Source organism: Diabrotica virgifera, chromosome 8, assembly GCF_917563875.1.
Source record: "Diabrotica virgifera virgifera chromosome 8, PGI_DIABVI_V3a".
Classification (NCBI taxonomy): domain Eukaryota; kingdom Metazoa; phylum Arthropoda; class Insecta; order Coleoptera; family Chrysomelidae; genus Diabrotica; species Diabrotica virgifera.
Window position 1 is genome coordinate 28,274,796 of NC_065450.1, and position 23,249 is coordinate 28,298,044.

The 23,249-nt window shown below is 32.5% G+C and overlaps 1 protein-coding gene across 1 annotated transcript in view; it reads left to right on the top strand.

The window, feature by feature from the left end:
• The first annotated feature begins 342 nt into the window (after positions 1–342).
• The window catches only part of LOC114336294 (allatostatins MIP), a 709,306-nt gene continuing 686,399 nt past the window's right edge, over positions 343–23,249 (top strand). Inside the window, exon 1 of the mRNA XM_050659891.1 lies at positions 343–505. The gene's annotated coding sequence lies outside the window, so the exon portion shown is untranslated. The remainder of the gene's footprint in view (positions 506–23,249) is intronic.

Sequence of the window (23,249 nt, forward strand, 5' to 3'; positions counted from 1 at the left end):
GGAAACTCGTAATTAATTAAAAGCAAAGTACAAAAAAAATCTAGATAAGTTTCACTATAAATAGCAAAGAACAAAATATTCCACATTTTCCAAAGATAAAAAATCTCATTTGCAGTTCAATAAAAAACTTAAAAAGAGTAATACGTTGTTTAGAGTTGCGAGTACAACAAGTTTCCGCTCCTAAAATCAAGCAAAAAAATCCGTATATTAGTCTGCCCACATTTAACACCTTTTTCGAGAAAGATATCATTCGGAAACTCCCCCAAAGTGGGGGAAAATACGAAAGGGGGCTTTTCTGTCTATAAAAGTGGGAATCTGGGCGCAGTGCACCTATTTGGCGGGGTGACTTCAATTCGAATATTCGGAATTGTGCGTTCTGCGCTCTCGTCTCTGATTTAAATACATGCACGTTGTTTGAGATTCCGTAGTTCGGGAAAGTGCGCGCAACGCAACTTCCAACTTCAAAGTTTAAATTCCACCCAAGACAAAGTTGCAGCGTCCAAAGGTAAGAATTTTGTTACTTCGACTAAAAACTTTTTGTTTCGCAGGAAATATTGTCTAATTCTTGAATTTTAAGTTCTTTTACAGCGAGAAATTCTCAATAAGTTCGCATCTTTTAAGGTTCAATATTGACGAAAAACTTTTTAAAAATTGATATTGGCGAATATATTTTTTAATCTTTTAAATATTTTTGGTCATTTAGCCTAAAGTTTGTTATACTTTTATTTATAACTAAAAAGTAAAATAACATTTAAAAAATATTTTCTTGTTATTATATTCAGAAAATTTCAATATTAAAAAGGCTAACTTAAAATTACTTTGAAAACAATTTTTTGCTACTATAGCTCGGGAAATTAATGTGACCAATTTTAGATATCTGACTTTTGTTAGTTATAGGTCTATATAAAGGTAAAACAGATTCATTCTCTGCAGAGATTTCGGAATCTGTTTTTAATTATTAACAATTTAGTGTAAAAAATGCTGTTTTTTCAGGTTTTTGCTCACCATTAGAACGCTTAATATTTAATCTATAATTAAAAAACTTTATTCTTTAAACACAAAAAAAGCTTTAAAACAGCAATTACTAAATGGTGTAAAATTAATTTCTTGCTTCCAAAACTGCAAAATCGTTAATTGTTTATAACTATTGCAAAAATCAACCTATATAGATATTTCTTATTGCACCTAATGTTGTGTATTATGGTACTTAACAAACTCTTAAACATTTCAGGTTTTTTCAACTTTTTAAATATACAGGGTGTCCCAGACTAATTTACCCAGGCTATATCTCTTAAACGAATAGAGATTTTCGAATGGGACAAAAACTGATCTTTTCCATTTGTAATACACTGTAATATGGCGTAGAAAAAATTATCCCCTACATATTCATCCCTTAGTTACAACCCCTAACTTTAATTTTTTTAATAGCACCCTGTACATTTTTTTATAGTTTTGGATGTGGTCCTCGATCGTCTATTCAACACATTTTTTAAAACTAAAATCGATTCGTAAATAATCAAGAAAATATCAGTTTATTTTTGTTAATTATGTGCCCAGACTAATTTATCCAGGCTATATTTCTTAAACGAATAAAGATTTTCGAATGGGACAAAAACTGATCTATTTCATTGTAATACACTTTAATATGGTGTAGAAAAAAAATCATCCCCTACATATTCATCCCTTAGTACAGGGTGCTATTAAAAAAAAATTAAAGTTAGGGGTTGTAACTAGGGGATGATTTTACGCCATATTAAAATGTATTACAAATGGAATAGATTAGTTTTTGTCCCATTCGAAAATCTTTATTCGTTTAAGAAATATAGCCTGGATAAATTAGTCTGGGCACATAATTAACAAAAATAAACTGATATTTTTCTTGACTACTTACTAACCGATTTTATTTTTAAAAAAATGTATTGAATAGACGATTGAAGACCACATCCAAAACTATAAAAAAAAGTACAGGGTGCTATTAAAAAAATTAAAGTTAGGGTTTGTAACTAAGGGATGAATATTTAGGGGATGATTTTTTCTACGTCATATTACAGTGTATTACAAATGGAATAGATCAGTTTTTGTCTCATTCGAAAATCTCTATTCGTTTAAGAGATATAGAGTGGGTAAATTAGTCTGGGACACCCTGTATATGTAAAAAATATATTTCGTCTACGAGTTTCGTTTACGGTTAAAATTTATTCTAATTGTTTAGACGTTAAAAATAACAGTAATTTTTGCAAACGATTTTTGGTAATAAAAATTATTTTTTTTATTTTTTGGTACATATTTAGCGTTAAACTTTCATTTAATATGCGTAGAATTTTATTTTAAATAAAATTATAGTATATTAATTTTATTTCAAAAGAAGGTTTTTGGGACAAACAAAAATAATATTAAACAATACCCAATTTTGAACGTAATAACAAACAAGAATAAAAAAACGGCTAAACGCCCTAAAAATGAGTGGCGCATACAATATTCCTGCTACAAAAGATCTGATATTAATATTACGTGGCGCGAAAATGTATTTTCATTTTGATGTAAAACAAAATTCTAGTTTTATTTTAAAAGATTTTTCCATAATATTTGCTAAATTTGAAGTAAACACGCCACAAAAGAGTAACTTTGATACAGTTTGAATTTTGAAACACTTTTGTGGCGCGTTTACTTCAAATTTAGCAAAATATGGAAAAATATTTTAAAATAAAACTAGAATTTTGTTTTACATCAAAATGAAAATACATTTTCGCGCCACGTAATATTCATATCAGATCTTTTGTAGCTGGAATATTGTATGCGCCACTCATTTTTAAAGTGTTTAGCGGTTTTTTATTCTTGTATCAGAAGTTTTTTAAAGTTATTTATAAATTAAATATATGAAGTTGAATGCAATGTTCCTCTATTACTCGTTAAGTTTTATAAATGGTCATCTTTGTTGCATTATTTCCCAAATGATCGAATCCATCGAGTGTACACTAGATTTTTTTCTATTCGAAATAGATTGAAAAAGAAAATATTAAGATGACCGGTAAATGAAGTCGGATTTCCCGTTGCCAGATCAAATTTAGCGTCGTAATCACTACAACTACATAAACCATTTCGGGAATAATCGTTAATTGGATTATACTTTTGTAGCTTAATAACTTCTAAAAGGCTTAACCGATTTTGATCAGTAAACATGAGTTTGAAACGTATTTACCGGTAGTATATGATGGATCTAAGGTCAAGTATGATAACTGAGGCTATTACAGGCATTATTGAGCTTGAGAAACCGTTTTTCCCTTAGGAAATAGAGTTGATCTTACTTACGAAGCCTATAACTTAAAAATTCGAATTTTCCCGGATATGACGTATACACTGTTAGATTTGTTTAGAGCCCTTCTACAAACGCTCAGTTATTGGCGCAATTCGTAGATGAAATTTTGAGTAATTGTCGAAAAACCAAAATTTTCAAAGTACAGTTTTTCAGTTTTCGGCTATACTGAGCCGAGTGTATATCTGATCCTGACGGCTTAAACACCATTTGAAAGCTTAACTCAACGCTATTGATTTGGTGTATTTACGGATCTCCTGTCTCTTCTTAATTCGAAGATATATACCCCCAAAAATCGGTAACTTTTGAATGGTATAACCTATTTTCAAAACTAGACATGCGTTGGAAAGGTAATGATCAGTACTATTAGAAGCCGTAAAGGTCGGACTTAAATTTTTGAAGTTTTTGGGAATTTTGGGGACGAGAACGAAAAACAGAACCTAAATAGAAAGGGCCATCTACACCCTTGGGCCAAAATGGATGGTTGATACATAAATGAGTGAGTCTTTTCCTGAACTTTAAGATGGAACTTGGCTTATCTTTTAATACAGTCAGATTTAGAAAATCGAAAATTTCGTGTATATAATATTATAGTGTCGCGTGTGGGGAGGTGTTGGTGTGCGCCACTGGCGAGAACTGCCGTTCTCTGGTAATACCTGGATTGATTTTTACAGTTTTCCATTTTGCATGTTTGGAAACAAAAAATTAATATTACAACTTTTAACAAGCGTCATTTTAAAGCTTTTTGTGTTTTAAAATATATAAAGATTTTTAATTTTAGCTCAAATCTTAACATTTTTAATATTAAGCAAAAAATATAAAAAACTCATAAGCATTTTTTACACTAAATTGTTAGTAATCTAAAAAGGATGACATCTTTGCTGAAAACGAATAGGTTTTCTGTATACGGACCTATAATTTATAAAAGAAATACGTAAACTTGCCAAAATCTCAAATAGGGTCTCTTTTTTTTCCTACAACAGTATTACCAAATTATATAATATTAGATTATATTAAATATTTTATTTTAGTAAAAGTTTTGTCTGAATGGACTGAATTTTTTAAATCGCTTTCAAACACGAAAAGAAAAATGGCGGATTTCTGAAAAAAACTTTGTTGATTTTTTTTAATGGAACACTCAGTATATTTTTCTGTAAATTGAAAGAAACGTCATTCACCTATCCAGCGATATAAAGTTTTTCAAAATCGGTTGTCAAATCACTGAGTAATTAATTTTTAAAATGAGAGGTGCAACGTGGATATCACATACCTAAATAACATAACTAAGCAAATCGATATGTTATGTGATTTCCACATTGCATCCCTCATTTTAAAAATTAATTGCTCAGTCCTTTGACCACCGATTTTAAAAAAATGTATATCGTTGGATAGGGAAATGACCGGTTTTTCAAGTTCTTAGGTAAATGATCATTTCTTATGTCGCTTTTAAATAAAAAATGGCGGATTTTTGGAAAAAAACGTTGTTGACTTTTTTTATTGAAACACCCAGTATATTTTTTTGTATCTTAAAAAAACGATCATTTACCTATCCAGCGATATTAAATTTTTTAAAATCGGTTGTCAAATGACTGAGCAAATAATTTTTAAAATGAAAGATGCAATGTGGAAATCAGATAACATAATATCATTTTGCTTAGTTATGTTATTTAGGTATGTGATATCCACGTTGCACCGCTCATTTTAAAAATTAATTACTCAGTGGATGAATTACTTACTGGATAGGTGAATGACCTTTCTTTCAAATTACAAAAAATATACTGGATGTTCCATTAAAAAAACGTCAACAACGTTTTTTTCAAAAATCCGCCATTTTTCTTTTCGTATTTGAAAGCGATATAAAAAATTTAATCCATTCAAACAAAACTTTTACTAAAATAAAACATTTCATCGAAAACCCCATATTTCTATCTTAAGTCGTTTAGAAGTTATAGGCAGTTAAAAGGGAGGAAAATATAAGTGGACACCCGGTATGTCTATTATCCTATAATCTATAACAATCATCTTACTTCGCGATTAATTTCGCATGTTGATACTTGTATTACTCAGAACCGAACATCCATATTATAAATTTTATTAAAATTTTATTTCAGAAGAGTTATACATATCGCCCACCTAGTTCAATAGTGCCACAAGTGCAAAACACAATATTCTCGAGAAATGATCAAAACGTTCTGTAGCAAACGCGTTATGCCCTGTAAATAATTTATTTTGAGAATGACTGGCTTCAAAATTACAATTTAGGTAGCAAATTATACAGTTATTCGCTGGATCTTATTACAATTTATTAAAATTGTGGAGAAAATCATTTATACAGTGAGCACGTAAAGGTTGGAATAAATTCATTTTCTCGAGAATGGACGATTTGGGAAAAAAATCCCGAAACAGGTCAATTTTTATTTTTAAATTACGACTTTTTGGCATATATGTCATACTAGTGACGTCACCCATCTGGGCGTGATGACGTCATCGATGATTTTTTTAAATAGGAATAGGGGTCGTGTGATAGTTCGTCTGAAAGGTAATTTAATTCTCTATTCAGTAATATAAACATTTACATAACTATTTACACAGGGTGTCTAAAAAAAATTTTTTAAATTAATTTTATTGACATAAAAAGAAGAATGCATGTAATTTTTATTTAGTCCAAAATACATTTTAAGGTTCTTAGAACACAGAAAAAATGTTTATTTGAAAAATAATCATTGCTTTTCCCTTAAATCAAATGTTCAAATGTAAAAAAATTAAATGTTCAAAAAGAGGAAGGTGAGTGGGCGGCTAAAATGCTAAAACGATATTTATTTGTTAAATAAACTTTATTTCCTGTTTTCTGATAGCAGTAAAATGTATTTTGAGATAAATAAATTACACACATTCTTCTTTTTATGTCAATAAATTTAATTTAAATAATTTTTTTTGGATACGCTGTATAAATAATTATGTTAATGTTTATATTACTGAATAGAGAATTAAATTACCTTTCAAATAAGCTATCACACGACCCCTATTCTCATTTAAAAAAATTATAGATGACGTCATCACGCCCAGATCGGTGACGTCAATAGTATGGCACATATGTCAAAAAGTCGCAATTTAAAAATAAAAATTGACCTGTTTCGGGATTTTTTTCCAAAATCGTCCATTCTCGAGAAAATGAATTTATTCCAACCTTTACGTGCTCACTGTATAACGATACCTAGGAGATACGACGTCAATATATTGAAAAAATCGATTGATTTTTGCAGTTGTGGCCGTACTGAACGTATTGAATAATTACATCGGTTGTATTGTGGCAGTGTATATTATCGCCACATCTCCCAGTTATGGCCATATTGCATTTCCAAAACCTCCAAAAACCCTACAGTGAAATACCGAAGTAACTTACTTTATACTTATCCAAAACAATATTTTAGTTCAGGCTATATTGCATAAGATCGGGCATTATTTAGGCAATATTTTACAACCTTAACACAAAATTCGAATTTTTTGCAGTTGTGGCACAATTGAACTAGGTGTGCGATATATGTAATAATAATCTATATTATATCATAAAATGATTTGGTGTATTAATTTTTAGCAGAAAAATGTTTATATAAATATTGAAAATATATTTTCATAGCTTTTACTTTTAAATTTATTACGTATATATATAAATAAATTTAAAATAAATTAATATGTTTATGAGCTAAATTTTGTCAAGTAATATCCTTAATTTTTTTTACCAATAAAGCCAGTCTAGATTTTTTATTCGTCACTAAGTTGATACCATTAAACATTATGCTATAAACATTTCCAAAGTTTAGGCTCCAAAAATTTGGAGCTTAAGAATTATTATATTATTTATATATTTCTTAAATCGTTTTAAGACTTTTATGCAAAATTAAGTAAAAATGTATTTGAATATGTCAAATGTACCCATTATTGGACACCCCCAGTTTCTGGACATATTCAGTTTTTATTGATAAAAAAAATTGAATTAAATATCGAAATAATATGAAAATAATATTTTGCTAACACAATTAATTAATTAATATGTTCTTTTTATCATCCTTAACTTCACGCATGTGCTCTTTTATATGTAGGTACTTATTAATGTCAATGTAAGTAATGTTAAATGACAGGTTACAAATTGTTTGAGCTGTCTATCCAATGATTTATGTATTATGTATATTATATTGTATATTATATACAGTGTGTCTACTTAAGTTGGACACATATAGTACGGGACAATTTTTAATTTTTAATTTTACGAAATAAAGTTATAATTCATAAAAACTTCTGCGTCGTCTAAAACCTACGATTCAACTGTCGGATACAAATTTGATTTATATGATACGAAGTATTTAAAGAATATGAATTTCGCTCAAGAGTAAAGTACCTTTATTTTTCACAATATTTTAAATTATTGTTATTACGAAAAATTGTTTGGAATTAGCTATGTTCTAATATAATGCAATAATTTTAATTATTACAATTAGTTAATTAATAATTATTATAATAAGGCAATTATTACATTTTTCTGATGAAAAAAAAATATTTAAATTTTTTCTTGAATTAGAGATACCCATCATCATTTTCATTTATAACTCTTTTAATATAAATTTTACGAACAAAAATTATTCTTCATAAAAAGATCTGCATGGTCTAAAATCCAAGATGTAATCGTCATATAATATATAAAATTGTATCGATTTCAGTCGAGGGATGTAAAAAAATATGAATTTCGCTCAAGAAATTCGCTCAGTAAAGTTTTTTATAGCTTACAATATTTAAATAGAAGGATATAATTCCACATTAAAACATAAGTTTTAATTCTAAATAACTTTTCATAATAGCAATTTTCCATATTAGGAATTTAAATACATAAATAAACAAAATTTTCGTTACAATAATGCTCGCATTTTTGGCTTGTTATATTTGAATAATTGTAATAAAACGAACTTGATAATTTAATTACTAAATTATAGTCCTAACTTTATTCCCGAAATTCCTTTGAAAATTATTCTGTTAACTAATTTCAAAATAAATATATAAATAGAGTATGTATGTTTTAATTTTCATTTTTTCCAAAAAAATTCGAAAGAGTTCTCTTATTTACATCATCACTTGCTTAGCTTTGATATTATCAACTTCTTCTGGAGCTCACTTGATAGGTATTCTTGAGTACATTGACAAGTGTTTAGTTAGTATATTTTATAAAATGCATCGTTTCGCGGTATATTTAAGCTTGAATACCTAAATTTGAGTACTATCCGAAAAAAATATATATTCAATCAACTATAACTCACTTTTAATTAATTCTAAAATGATTCAATAAAATTGTGTTTTGACTAGGAAAGTTTTGGGGTAGTTCTGATTTCTTTCATTATACAGGGTGTTTCATTAATAATTGTCCATATAATAACTGGAGAAACCTTAGCACAAAATACGAAGATTTAACCTAAAACACTTAAATAAAATGTGGTCCCTTACTGAGTTACAGGGTGTTTTATTTAAAAATTTAAAAAGTATTTTTGCTCAGCATTTTAAAACTATTTGACGTATCCTTCTCATACTTAGTAGGATGTATAGGTACTGTAAAAACTACTAAATTTTTTTAAACAAGCGTTTTTGGATATTACCAGAGGCGTACGACGGGGGAAAGTGAATGGTTGACCCTTTGCAAATTCTACGCCACTGGCGAAATTGCTATTTTAGTTCAATTTTTGGATTCTTCAAAATTTTCTATGAAAATAATATACTCTTCATTCGTAACGATAAAGTCGTTAGTTTTCGAGATATTTGAAGTTAAAAATTAAACAATACGGTTATTTTGATTAATGTATTGTGTCGCTTCATTTTTAATTTCAAATATCTCGAAAACTAATCATTTTATCGCTACGAATGAAGAGAATATTATTTACTTAAAAAGTATTGGAAAATCAAAAAATTACACTAAAATAGCAATTTCGCCAGTGGTGTAGAATTAGGGAAGGGTCAACCAACCACTATCCCCTGTCGTACGCCTCTGGTAGTAGCAAGAAACGTATATTTACCTTAATTTAGTAGAGTGTACAGTACCTACACTTTCTGCCAAGTATGATCAGGATACGCCAAATAGTTTTAAAGTACTGGCTACAAATAATTTTTAAATTTTAATCATATAAATCATATCATAAATTAATCAAAATAACTGTGCCGTTTCATATTTAACTTCAAATATCTCGAAAAGTAATGACTTTATCGTTACTAATTAAGAGAATATTATTTACGTAGAAAGTATTGGAGAATATAAAAAGGGCACTAAAATAGTAATTCCTCCAGTGGCGTAGAATTTGAGAAGGGTCAACCATTCACTATCCCCTCTCGTACGCCTCTGGTAGTAGATAGAAACTTTTGTTTATAATAATTTAGTAGGGTGTACAGTAGTCGCACTTTCTGTCAAGTATAAAAAGGATACGTCAAATAGTTTTAAAATGCTGAGCAAAAATAGTACTTAAATTTCTAGATAAAACACCCTGTAACTCCGTAAGGGACCACATTTTGTTTAAGTGTTTTAGGTTAAATCTTCGTATCTTGTGCTAAGCTTTCTGCAGTTACTCTATGGACAATTATTAATGAAACACCCTGTATATGGATTTTGGGCTGCTAAATCCGAATATAAGGTTTGCGGACAAAATTTCTTGCCGGAACATTGAAAAAATCCCGAAAAAAGCGAAAAATTTCAGCTCTTTTCCGCTTTTTTGCTCAAATCTCGAAAACAATTAACTTTTAGTAAATGGTCTGTTAACAGAAATTAAAGTAATTAAAATTATCTACAAACATCACTATTTACTTTTTTTTTCAGACGAACCGTTCGGTCTAAAGTACAAGTTGAAAATTGCCAATTTTTAACGGTCTCGGCAAAACCCACTTTTTACGTTCCAAAAGTTTATTTTTTATTAGAACGCTGTAATTTGATAAATTTCTCCTAGTTTTCTGTACAAATAATAAATGTTAGTTCATAGGTATGTCTCTTGTGACAGCTTCCATGAGTCCATTCCGTCCTAAGAGACCGGGAATATCTCTGCTTTTCCCTTAGAGCTACAGGAGATCAGGCACAGTTTCAGTTGGTGTGAACATTTCCTTCGGATTTGTTATCTTGATTTCTGATGAATATTGAGGTTTTGTCCTTTCAAAATGAATTAGTTGAACAGCTCCCTGACTTTCGTAAACCTCAGGCGCGGGTTTCTTTTTTATTCGAGGAATGGATTGCTTAGGAGCTACATCATGCTTTGCTGTAATACAAGAAATGCCACATATGACGTGAAAAGTGTGGTATTTGTCGATTGTATGTACGTTAAAATCAGCGTTATCGTACACCTGCTGTGTAAAGCACGGCAGGTCAATTTTCTGCGGATCCCCTGCGAATGCTGACACTTCCAGGCGAACAGCTTCTGTATAGGATGAACAAAACCCCAAAGAGGAAACTACATCAACCTATTTTCCTGAGCCGTACTTTTTGTAAAGAAAACGGCCAACCCTGCAAGGAATAGTGAGACCAATTATCTGGGCCATACTGCCGCTACAAGTCTTTGAACAAGCGCGTTGCTTATCTGCAAGTGTCAACAATCGCAGGCGATCCGCAGAAAATTAATAAGCCGTGCTTTACACAACAGGTGTACGAAAAGGCTGATTTTAACCCTTTCTATACCAGGTCTCAATCCCAAAGTTTTTTTCATGCTTAGAGTCCAATTGCCTTATTTATACGTCGCATATAAATAAAAAAATAAATGACCAAAACATGTTTTTAATCGTTTTTTTAACCAATTAAACGTTTTTTTTCAAAAGTACTCATCAGAGAGCAAAACCAACTTGAAAAAATATAACTAACTTAAAAAATAATGTAATGTTAATTAACATTGAAAGTTTTCTTTTGTGTGGTACTCCTCAAAACATGGCATTAGGCAAAGGTCGACTCCGCATCTTGCACACATGTACCTCGATTCGGTTCTTGTTTTTTTCTGGTCTTTTCTGTGGCTTCAAACGCTTCACCTTCTAGCAGCTACCTATAAGCTTTGCCACCAGTGCTACAATATAGCATATATCTAAAATATGTGCACCAATATATACGGCAATGGGTCCGCATGACCTGTATTAGGTGCCAACATTTTGAGGCTTTGGGAAGAATAATCTAACATTTTCGGACATATTTTTATGGCCTTGGGACACCAATGAGACTAAAATTTTATAAGCAACGCATATTTTCGGCTTTGGTAAATTGAGACCATAACACCTTGAACGTATATATACCGCGGCTGGGAATACAGACCCACTTTTTGACATATATTTGGTGCATTGGGGCAGAAAGGGTTAATGTACATACAATCGATGGATACCACACTTTTTACGTCATGGGTGGCATTTTTTGTATTGCACCAAATTATGCAATAGCTCCTAACCAATCCATTCCTCGGATAAAAACTAAACCCGCACCTGAGGTTTACGGAAGTCAGAGAGCTGTTCAACTAATACATTTTGAAACGACAAAACCTCAAGGTTTATCAGAAATCAAGATACGAAGGGAATGTTCACACCAACTGAAACTGTGACTCCATCTGTGCCTGATCTTCTGTGACTCTAAGGGAAAAGCAGAGACATTCTCGGTATTTTAGGATGGAATGGATTTATGGAAGCTGTGAGAGGAGACATACTATATTCATATTATAAACTAACATTTATTATTTGTACAGAAAACTAGGAGAAATTTCTCAAATGACAGCATTCTAATAAAAACTAAAGTTTTGGAATGCAAAAACTGGGTTTTGCCAAAACCGTTAAAAATTGGCAACTTTCAACTTGCACTTTAGACTGAACGGTTCGTCTGAAAAAAAAAAAGTAATTAGTGATGATTGTAGATAATTTTATGTACTTTAATTTCTATTAACAGACTATTTACTAAAAGTTAATAGTTTTCGAGATTTGAGCAAAAAAGCGGAAAAAAGCTGAAATTTTTCGTTTTTTTCGCGATTTTTTCAATGTTCCGTCAAGAAATTTTGTCCGCAAACCTCATATTCGGATTCCTCAGCCCAAACTACATATATAATGAAAGAAATCAGAACTACCCCAAAACTTTCCCACTAGGGAGCTCGTAGAGTACAAATTCACTGAATAAAAAAGGTCTTTCACGTGCATAATCTATTCGATTTTTTATTAGCTTCAATTTTGGTAATCATAACTCTTTTGTTAAAACTTACAGTTTTTGAATTATTTATGAAAAATTTATAAAAAATTACACCATGCATTTGTTTCACGAAAAATTCAAATATTTAATCTTTAATAACTCAAAAATATTGATTTATTTTAATAACTTGGTATAACCAATTTTGAGTAAAATTTGTCCCTCTATCGATTTGTGGGGTTATTTTTGATAAAATAGTTTTCACCACCGAGAAGGGGTTATATCCACCCCCAGGGTAAAAGTGCAAGTTGGCACCAAATCAGTTTTGTTTCTTGAGGTATGCTCTAACTAATCTCTAATTTTCATGCAAATCGATGGAGGTTTAACAAAATAGGAGTTAAAAACGTTTAATGACTGTACAAACTTTCCTCTTTAATCCCTTATTGCTACTTCCTGTATCCATAGAGGTGTCAGCCTGAAAGGGGTCATAAATATCAATATACAATGGACACATTTTCTAGGAAAAACTCCATATTACTTATGACGATGATTTTTCGGCTCTAGCTCTCCGTCTATATGCTTCTATTTATTATTATTTTCACTGAGGCCCCAAGGTATTTAAACTGTTGTACTTTTTCGAACTCCTATTCGCCAATATTTAACTTTGTTAACTGTATTTTTTTGAGCGTGTTACTCTTGGATGCTTCCTTGCACAACTTAGGAATTATTTTAGGACACTTTTTCGATGATACTAAGACTATTTTTACGTAAAAAAAACAAAAATTCGATTTTTTTTAATTCATAAATTAAAAGTCCCTTAATAAAAATTGATGGCTTTCTTGGAGAAATTAAAAAAAATTTGCAGTTAAAAAATTTATAGAATCAAGTAAAAAATATTTGCATTAGAAATGTAAAACAATTGTCGGGATATTCCGATTTTAAGTGTCTTTTTAGGGGTAAACCACTCGCCCATATCTCCTGCGTTATGAACAGAGCTTCACGTGTCCCAAAACCACTTCTGGACCTCATTTGAGTTTATATTACTAAAAATAATTTCATCGTGAAATTAAAACGTCAGAAAAATTTGCCACTGAATGGGTTCTTACACAGCAGTTATTCTTCTATGTACTTACTTACTACAAATTGTGAAAATACACTGCGCGCCAAAATTAACGCATAATTTTAACACCCTGGTAAATCAATTTAATTTATTGTTTCGATTTTTGTGATAATATATTATTGTTCTTCTTCTTCATCTTCTTCTTTTTATATAGACATTACTCTGTCTGTTTTTAATGTGCCTCCACTAAGTTGTCATTCCATCTTTTTCGTGGTCTTCCCACTGATCGTCTTCCTATTGGGGAAGCGTCTCTCGCCGTCCTTACTACTCTATTTGCTGTCATTCGGCTTATGTGGTCGTTCCATTCCACTCTTCTTCTTTTCACCCAGTTATTAATATTGTCCACCTTGCATCTCCTTCGTATATCTGCACTTCTAGCTCTATCCCACAGCGCCTTACCATCGATTTTTCGCAATCTTATCATCTCTGCGGTTTCTAGCATTCTTTTTGTCCTTTCTGTATCAGGTCGTGTTTCTGCCACGTATGTCATTATTGGTCTGATGACTGTTTTATAAATTCTGCCTTTCACTTCGTTTCCGATGTTTTTATTTCTCCGTATTGTTTCATTCAGGCAACCTGCGGCTCTGTTTGCTTTATTCACCTGATCTTCCACTTCTGTTTCGAGCTTTCCTTAGCTGCATAGTGTGATGCCCAGATATTTAAACTCCATGACGTGTTCTATTATTTGACCCTCCAGCTCTAATTTACACCTTATTAGATCTGTTGTTATAACCATGCATTTAGTCTTTTTTGGGGAAATTAACATGTTAAATTTTCTAGCGGTTATACTAAATTCGTGCAGCATACGTTGCCAATCATCTTCACTTTTAGAGATTAGTATTGCGTCTTCTGCATACCAGATTATTTTAAGTTGTTTTTCTCCCATTTGGTATCCTTTTTTTGTTCTTACTTTTTTCATTATTTCGTCCATCATCAGGTTGAACAACATAGGACTCAGGGAATCTCCCTGTCTTATCCCATTGCCAGCTTCAATTGGCTCAGTTAGTTCTTCATCTACTTTTACTTTTATTGTGTTGTTCTGGTAGATGTTTTAGATCGTTTTAATTATTCCTAGAGGTACCTTTCTTACGTATAATAAATGCATAACGTCCTTTAGTTTGACCCTGTCAAATGCCTTCTTAAGGTCCTCGAAACATAAGTATGCCGGTTTGTTGTATTCTAACGATTTTTCTTGAATCTGTCTCATTATAAATATAGCGTCGGTGCATGATCTTCCCGACCTAAAACCTTGTTGTCCTTCTGCTAATATTATAATTTTATTCAGTTTGTTTGTTATCACTTTGGTCGTTTAATTCCTCTATAATTCTCCGGGTCCGATTTTTTTCCCTTTTTGAAGAGAGGTATTAGGATGCTTGATCTCCATTCTTGTGGTATTCTGTTTTGTTCTATATATTATTGTTATAATATATTATGACCATATAGTTACCTCCGGTATATTGTAAAATTTATCGAAAGAACGGTAAAAGAAATGCTGATGTTTTTATAATTTTTCGCAAAAAATTAAGCTAGTTTTGCTTCATTTTAATTCGAATTTAGTTGGGTTGTAATACATTGTTCTAAACGTTTAAAGGCTTTGTTTAAGTTTATTAAGTGGTTTTTCCTATGAAATGAACCATTATCTGCAAGAAAATCGAAATTTGTCAGAAAGTGACTGTATTAGAATCGTTACTACAGTCAAGTGGAACTCGCTGAACGTTTTAATTTCACTCACTCAACCATTTCAAGAGTATAAACTTTTTTGTTACTGAAAGTAACTCGAGAGGACCCGGTCAAGGCCGTAGAATGGTTACAACTCCTAATCAAGACGATTTATGACATTTTGTACACTGAAACAAAGGTTTGTTAAATACCGGTCCTTCTCTACAAAATGAATTTTTGGATCTTTATAACTTTAGAATTAGCCAAAATACGATAAGAAGACGACTTGCCGAAAACAACCTACGCTCTAGAAGGGCACCTACTGGCTCATTATTGACCAGAGATGATTGATGAAGAATACTGTTCATTGATGATTCCAGGTACTGTCCTTTTGCTGATGATGATGAGAGGCAGAAAAGAGTGTACAGAAGGCCTGAGGAACGCTGCGCCCAATGTAACACCGCACCCTAGGGACTGTACAGTATTGTGGTGGCTCGGTAATGGTTTGGGGTGGGATTAATGTGGAGGCTCGTGTGGAGTTAGTTAGAATAGATCGCTGGCGGCTTACATCACGCAGGTATATGCAGAGAATTTAGAAGAGCATATCATGCCATTTGCACCATTTATTGGGGATAATTTCATGCTTTTGCAAGATAACGCCAGGCCACACATGACAAGAATTGTGCAAGCAATATCGTCAGGAGGTTGGAATTCCTGCCCTGGATTGGCCTGCGAGAAATCCTGACCTCAGCCCAATAGAACATATTTGGGACATCATAGGTAGACGATTACGACAACTACCCAATGCACCAAACATATTAGATGAACTGTCTTTGCGGTTAGTTGAAATTTCGGATCAAATTGATCAAGAAAAAAAAGAACGGTAATTCTCAGTATGAGAGATCATTGTCAAGCTAATAACTAATTCTAAGCAGAAATAAATGCAAGAGGAGGTAATACTCGGTGCTAGTACTCGATATACTAGTATTTTCTTGAGCTCTAAAAATTTTGTATCGTTACAACTAAAATTATTATAATTTTAAAGTTATGCGTTAATTTTGGCGCTCAGTGTATATGCAGTTTCTTGGACAATAAAATGATCAGAAAGGACAGTTAGTAATTTGTCTTCTATTACATTATAAATTCTATAGGCTCTTCTCAAACATGTCTATTTCTATCAGTGTTCGCTAAAAACTGAGTTTAACTTGATTTTATGAAAACAATCAAATAAGCTTTCGTAAAATAAAGAACTACAGACAATATCATTTGAAAAGCTTCTATTTTAAAATGTGTATATTTCTAAATTCTGAGTAAAGCAAAGCAGATAATAATAACTTATGAGAATAATTATCTTGTTTTGTATCAAACGTATGATAACAATATGATATAGTTCATTTAATATTTGAAAAATTGAATCAAACAGAGCTATAATACCTGCTTATAATTTTTAAAGCAGAACACTTTGAATAAACAAAACCAAACTTATATGAAATTATTGTACATGTCTTTTTATTCCATGCAAATTTAAAACACATTCGAAGTTAAACTATACTTATTTTAAAGCTATTGAACCAACAGCACATACAAAAATTAAAGAGAACACATAGTGTCTTGAAATAATAAAAAAATATTATTTAAATTAAAGTGTTTCGGCAACTATTAGCCATTGACACTGGTACAAAATTTTTACAAGAGGTTTGCGTACACTAATTATTACAACTTGTTTGTATACAAGTTAGGATACAAGCTACATACAGTAGGAAAAATGAAAGAATACCCATGAACGAACATATAAAACACGCTGTATTTTCCTGTCACCGTGTCACACAAAAAATTGGCCCGCGCAAGTACATGTAATAATTATTGTTACATGTACTTGCAATGGACAATTTTCGTTGTGACACGGTGACAGGAAAATACAGCGTGATTTATATGTTCGTTCATGGGTATTCTTTCATTTTTCGGACTGTATAATTACACTAAGTAGTAAAGGTGACAGTCTTTTAGGAAACAAATTATGGCATTGTACGTAAATGTTTGTAGAGCCAAGTAGGCCACTTAAATTGTTTTAGAAGTTGTAGTAGTCCCATCGAACTCTGTAGTAGACACTTCTAGTAATATATGCTGGACTGTTAATGGGTCATCACAAAGTTCACAGCGAGGACGATTTTCAGAGGACATCAGATATCCATGAGTAAGACGAGTGTGACCAATTCTGAGCCTTCTGATAAGAGTACTGGATTTTCTAATCATTTTTGCATGGTGATGGTGGTAACAGTTGGTTGGATTTTGCATAGTTTTGTATTTTGCATGTTCCAGTGTGTTTGCCAAGTGCTTAATACGGTGTTCTTGATACTAGCCTTTAGATCTTGGTGAAGTTGTATGTTTTTCAGATTTTCTAGTGAGCAGGCCTGCTTTGCTGCTTGATCAGCGTCCTCATTTCCATTGATACCAACATTGGATGGTATCCAAATGATGGTTACTGAAATACCATTTTTTTTTACTGTTGGCAGATACAATGGACGTACTGTACAATAGTGTACAATGGGATGTATTGAGTATATATTTTTGATTGAACCTATCGCAGCGATAGAATTGGTACATATTGCTAACGATTGCTCGTTAGTAATGGGTGGCTCTAATACCTTAAATATTCCGTACAGTTCTGCTGTACATCAAGTCGATATTTGATACTACTGTTTTCTTTGAGGTGCTGGTGGCACAACCGATAGCCTGTTCTTCTTTGGAGCCATCTCTGTAAAGAATTTTGTCATAATGCTGTGTATGTATTAGTTCTTAAAATTTCTGTACAAACAGAGTTCGGGCGTTTCTTCTTTTTTGTATCGATTTAAGCTGGTAATGACAGTAGTTAGCTTTTTGGCCCACAAGGAAATACTGGACGTAGTAACAGGAATTGTGAGTGTCAGATATGTACCTTTAGCAAAATTTTTAAAATTTGTGTGAAATAACGTGCTCGATGGTGACTATTATCTGGAACAGGGTGGGGAGTATTAATTAGTTTAATTACTAGATTTTTCGCATTAGGAGATATTCTAGAAAAATAAGTGTACTAGTAAACGTTGCCGTCTTATAAAAAGTGGGGGCTCTGAAGACTCGATATAAAGACTTTCAGGACTTGATTTAAATGCTTCAACGTGAATGTATTCAGGCTTTTAAGCTGTATTGATTCTGAAATAATAAATTGAGATTATGTGTTTTAAAGTTAATAGCATACAAAATTTCAAAATAAAACGAATACCTAATATTTAAATGGATATTATTTATTTATTTATTAATTTTTTATTTAGCTAATGCCTCGACAACTAATGGACATTGGCATGGTGTAGGTATGGTGAATTTTTGCAGTTAGGTACACTTCGCGTCAAAAAAAACTGGTACAACTCTTATAACCGAAAATCGTGTTTTTCAAGTTGTGTAAGTTGATCTTGTCACAAGTGTCATTCCAATTTCTAGGGCAACGTTGGCAGTTCAACGAAAATATTATATCAAACTAGGTAAAAACGGGGCTGTGCGACAGACCGCATTTTTTAATATACTAAAAACTAAAACAATTGTAATTTTCCGTCATCTTAATTAAGTATCCATACATTGATTCGTGTTTTATTATAATTTATGAAAATATTTCAATTCAAAAATAGTGATCAGTAATAAATCTTGACATGACTTTAAATTATTATGTTTAATGTCAAATCGAGAGGTGTGATTGGTTTCTCGTAAATTGTAGGACAAAACTGTATTAAGTTGTGTCGAATAAATAAAACACACTGGAAAAATTAAAAATTGAATTTGAAAATAATACAAAATGAATAACTTTTACAGTGAACAAATGTGTAAGATAAATATATGTATGTATTACAATTCGAAATATACATTTTAAACGTTATTTTTTTGTATTTAGATTTAGTGCAATTCCGTTATCTGTGATGGCAACAACGAAGTGATTCACGAACAATAATTGTCAGTCTGAACACAGGTTTACATTGGGAAAAAAAAGTGTACCAGTTTTATATGACGCGAAGTGTACCTAGTGTCATCTGTAGTGTTTGTTGATACTTTGCAAAGTCGACGTCATTGTCTCTGAAAAGAGACGCTAATTGTATCCGAACGTCTGCGGTCCCTCCTGTGAGTACCGATCCCACAAAGACAGAAACTATTTTCATTCATTATTTTGTAATAATACGTATGCTGCACGAATTTAATATAACCGCTAGAAAATTTAACATGTTAATTTCCCCAAAAAAGACTAAATGCATGGTTATAACAGCAGATCTAATAAGGTGTAAATTAGAGCTGGAGGGTCAAATAATAGAACAAGTCATGGGGTTTAAATATCTAAGCATCACACTATGCAGCTACGGAAAGCTCGAAACAGAAGTTGAAGATCAGGTGAATAAAGCAAACAGAGCCACAGGTTGCCTGAATGAAACAATATGGAGAAATAAAAACATCGGAAAAGAAGTGAAAGGCAGAATTTACAAAACAGTCATCAGACCAATAATGACATACGCGGCAGAATCACAACCTGATACAGAAAGAACAAAAATAATGCTAGAAACAGCAGATATGAAAACATTGCGAAAAATCGATGGTAAGACGATGTGGGATATAGCTAGAAATGCAGATATACGAAGGAGATGCAAGGTGGACAACATTAATAACTGGGTGAAAAGCAGAAGAGTAGAATGGAACGACCACATAAGCCGAAAGACAACAAATAGAGTAGTAAGGACGGCGAGAGACGGTTCCCCAATAGGATGACGATCAGTGGGAAGACCACGAAAAAGATGGAATGACAACTTACTGGAGGCACATTGAAAAACAGACAGAGTAATGTCTATATAAAAAGAAGAAGAAGAAGAATTTATAATAAACGAAAAATTCCTGAGACTGGTGAGATTCTAACTCACGACCATTCGGACCTTCCGATCCAAAAGTAGGCGCTCTTACCACTGAGCCACAGAGGGGGTTATTTATTTAGGTTTTTTTTTGTAATCAATATGTATACCCCTAGCAACTAAACAAATTTTACGAGGGGCTGTTCCTTATCAAATTGTCAACATTTCATTGTGGTATGCATAGAAAAAAGTGTTGTGTGATTTGGTGGAATGCGATCTTACTCTTTAAAAAACATGCCACGTATTTCAGCGCCATCTCAGCACCTGGTTAAATGGAAGGATACTACAAATCTGGCCTCCACATAAGTGATCTGTAGCGTCGACATGATAGGTGTGAAATTTTAAACGTTCTTGTTGTTGATTGGATAGGAAGGGTGCCATAATCTAGCCTCCATGCTAGGTACATAGCCTCCATACGGTACTTCCAATATTTAATATTTTATTCAAGTGGAAAATAAAGGTAAAACACAAACAACTTTTGTTTCTTACTTATTTATTTATAAAATAATGTGACATTTTACATAGAAATATGAGTATTTAATTTGGATTAAATAAATGTTTACTTGTTGAACTTTTCCACCGTCTGCACACAACAGCTGAACGGAGCCATTAGACCTAACAACAAAACGCGAAATAAAGTGTGTATTTTAAAACTGTTGGATAAACAGTACCTACAATCAGAAAATCTCTACCTTGCAATCAGAAAAACTTACCTTTAAAAAGGTACTCGATTACAAAATATCAAAAAACACTGAATATCAGCTTTTTATGGTGACACAAACACATCACATAACCGACCATATAAAATAACTGAACGACAACGAACGAACGAACACGAACACTGAACACAGATTCACAGATAGCGCAGGATTTGTCAAAAGTCATGTTCCACCAATCACAATGCCGACATCAGCGCCTCAGACAAAATAGAAGGAAAATAAATACGATTACATGTTTTTTATTAGAGTGCGCGGGGCATGGTGGTATGTTGTCCGAGTCTTCAAGAGCAGCTTGTACTATCCGTGCGGTATTTTGTGAATTATCCAAGCGAGCTGTTTTCTTTTCCTCCTAACGTCTTGTCCATATGTGAGCGGTTTTTCAACTCGACTGCGCGGTTTACTTGTTTTACTTCATCTCACCCTAATGCCGCCTTTGAAGTTTCACCCTAATACCAAGAAAAAGAGCATATGGACCATGCCTAAGCACACCTCACAAAAATGCTGTATAAGGTTAAACATATGTATATGCGAGCTGTTAAAGTTGATTGGATGAAAACTAAAGGAATTTTTATACCAATAATAATTTCTCCTCACAACATGACACTTTATTACCAGAACATATTCCTTTATTTCTCTGAACAGACCTGGAAGTTTTCGTCCTTTCTTGCCTTCTTCCCCCTTTAAGTATACGAATTCGTCGGTTCACTGATTTTACAGAAATCTTGATTTTGTCCCAAAATAGCACATTTTACCAATTTCCAATGTTCCAGTTTTGGTGGTGAAGAGACCAATTTGGGTGATGAATCTTGTGCTGCCTGGATAACTCGAGAACCCGTAACTCTCTCCTGCTGTGTAGTACTTGGGCGCGAACTATTTTTCTTATCGTTTTAACTGTAATACTTACACCTGTAGATTTGAACAGGTGTTGTGGAGTTGCATCAGGTGGAAAAGTGTTGGGTCTCCTCTAGCTGATTGTACAATAAAAGGATCGTGGCGAGCCATTGTTACTTTTTGATGAGTTTTTCTTTGTCCATTTCTAAATTTTCCTAATTCCTCATACCTAGCATAGATTTTTGGCACAGCCAGCGCCCTTTGTTTAGGGCCGTAACTAGCATTGCGGCAACCGGGGCCGCGCCCCGGGGCCCCGGCCCTCGTTTGGTTGGCTGTGCATAGATTTTAACGAGGAAAATAAAAATATGTATTTGAAAAGCCGATCCCAACGAAATAGTGTCAAATGACACAATTTTAAAAAGACCTTACAGATGCACCCTAGACCATAACATAAAAATTTAAATTATTACCAAAGAAATTAGTTATTTTGACGTAATAAAACCTAAAATGCCATTGGAAGAGCAGGCCCGGGCTAAGCTGGGGCCCCCGAAACCTTTGGTAAAGGTATAAATTGTTACTGAGAAAATTAGTCATTTTGGCTAAATAAAATCTAAAATGCAACCGGAATATGGGCCCCCCGTCCCAGCTATATTGTCTTAACCAATTTACCCCAGGCCACATATTGGTGCGTGAAAGGAACCACATGCCGAACAATGTACTTGCATAAAACAGATAAGATGGTACATACTTGCAAAATTATTTAGCTTAAAATATAAGGTGATTTCAAAATTTTTAATAGCAATATGTAGGTACAAGAAACTTCAGTCATGAAATGCATTAAAATGAGTTTTCAAGGGGTTAAATATCAAGCATTTTTCCGAACCCCCCCCCCCATTCCGCTGGGGGATAAACCCCAGACCCCACGATAGAGGCCCCCAGATTACGTTTGTTACGCCTACAACTACAGTAATGTGCCTCTGAAGCATACCTTGCTCCACAAGGCCCACAATATTTCCCCTTTGCACATCCGGTAATCCCACATAAGGCATATTTTCGTTTTTAAGCGCAAAAGTTAGAAATATCACAAGGAAAAATTCCTGTACTGGCTGTATACCATAAATTACAAAAATAAAAAGCTTATCTTGTAAAAGGTATATTTAAAATGTCTAAAGTTGAGTTGTCACCTAAACTCTGCCATGTAAGGTTCCATAACTCTACCAATATGGTTGATGTCATGTGATGCCAGGGGTTAATCTGGAAATATTTCTAACATCCTTTAAATTAGGATAATATAATGTAACCCCAACTGTTTAATATTAATTTAAGGGTTTTTACCCGTACATTTTGGTGGCTTAAAGCATGTAAACATGTGATAACACTGATGATGAAATATTTATTTCGAAAACGTTTTGTTGTGATACAGCCTTTTTAGGCATTTTAAATATACCTTTTACAAGATAAGGTTTTTATTTTTGCAAAAGTTAGTTTATTTATTTTCCTCCAATCTACAGCTAAAGCAGATAATCTATAAATT